At 49.4% G+C, this 1697-nt stretch overlaps 1 protein-coding gene across 1 annotated transcript in view; it reads left to right on the plus strand.

Moving 5' to 3' along the window:
• Positions 1–1697, plus strand: part of B4GALNT3 (beta-1,4-N-acetyl-galactosaminyltransferase 3) — a 63467-nt gene that overhangs the window by 54108 nt on the left and 7662 nt on the right. The gene's annotated exons all lie outside the window — the stretch shown is intronic.

Genomic DNA, 1697 nt, shown 5'->3' on the forward strand with positions numbered 1-1697 from the left:
CACTTTGGGAGGTGGAGGTGAGAGGATTGCCTGAGCCCAGGGGTTTGAGACCAACCTGGGCAACTTGGCGAGTCTCTACAATAAATCAAAAAAATTAGCCAGGTGTGGTGGCACACGCCTGTAGTTCCAGCTACTTGGAAGGCTGAGGTGGAAGTCTCACCTGAGCCCAACAGGTGGAGGCTGCAGTGGCCGTGAGCATGCCCCAGTACTCTAGCCTGGGCAACAGAGTGACATTCCAACTAAAAATCAAATTATAAATTAAGATAAAATAATTTTATACCTGCCAGTAGTGACTTCCCATCCCTCCCTCATCCCTGTCCCCAGCAATCGCTGTTTTCGTTTCTCTCTCTAGCTTTGCCTATTCTGGACATTTCATAGAAATGGGCTAAATAATATGTGACCTTTTGTGTCTGGCTTCCTTCAGTTAGCAGAATGTTTTCTGCAGGGCGCAGAGGTTCAAGCCTGTAATCCTGGCACTTTGGGAGACTGAGGCGGAAAGATTGCTGAGGCCAGGAGGTCGAGACTAGCCTGGGCAACACAGCGAGGCCCTATCTCTATTTTATTTTATTTTTTTAATTTTTTAATTTTTTCTCTTTTTTTCCAATTGGAGTCTCACTCTGTCGCCCAGACTGGAGTGCAGTGGCCGCTCCCGGCCACCGCAGCCTCGACCCGCTGGGCTCCGGCGATCCTTCCGCCTCAGCCTTCCGAGTAGCTGGAACTACAGGCGCGCACTACCACGCCCGGCTCATTTTTTGCTTTATAGTAGAGATGAGGTCTCGCCAAGTTGCTCAGGCGGGCCTCGAACCCACGGGCTCAGGCAATCCACTCACCTCGGCCTCCCAAAGCGCGGGATTACAGGCTGAGCCACTGAGTCCGGCCTATTTTATTTTTTAAAAGTATAATTTTAAGAAATGTTTTCAAGGTTCGTGCATGTTGTAGAATATATCAAACACTTCATTCCCTTATGATATTCCATTGTGTGGATATACCGCGTTTTATGTATCCAGTCCTCAGCGGATAGGCTTCTGGGATGTTCCCACTTTTTGGCTACTACCCATACAATGAGGCAGTGGACACTCACGTACCAGTTTTTGTGTGAACATCTTTTCAGTTATTTGGGGTCTACACCTAGAGGTGGAATTGCTGGGTCGCCAGGCAACAGAACTGCCCGTCTGTTTTCCAAATCTGCGACGTCATTTTGCATCCCCATCAGAGTGCATGCGGTCTCCAAATTTTCTACGTCTTTATCAACACTTGTCATTGTCGTTTTGTTTGGTTTTATTTTAAATCGCCATCCTGAGGGATGTGAAATGGCATCACATTGTGGTTTTGTTTGTTTGTTTGTTTGTTTGAGTTGGAGTCTCACTCCGTCGCCCAGACTGGAGTGCAGTGGCCGCTCCCGGCCACCGCAGCCTCGACCTGCTGGGCTCCAGCGATCCTTCCGTCTCAGCCTTCCAAGTAGCTGGAACTACAGGAGTGCACTACCACACCTAGCTAATTTTTTATTTATTGTAGAGACAAGGTCTCGCCAAGTTGCCCAGGCGGGTCTCAAACCCACAGTCTCAGGCAATCCACTCACCTCGGCCACCCCAAGTGCTGGGATGACAGGCTGAGCCACCTTTAATTTTTTTTTTTTGAGATGGAGTCTCGCTCTGTCACCCAGACTGGAGTGCAGTGGCCGCTCCCGGCCACCACTG

Source organism: Carlito syrichta, unplaced genomic scaffold (genome assembly GCF_000164805.1).
Source record: "Carlito syrichta isolate Samal-C Ts95f unplaced genomic scaffold, Tarsius_syrichta-2.0.1 Scaffold307058, whole genome shotgun sequence".
Taxonomy (NCBI): domain Eukaryota; kingdom Metazoa; phylum Chordata; class Mammalia; order Primates; family Tarsiidae; genus Carlito; species Carlito syrichta.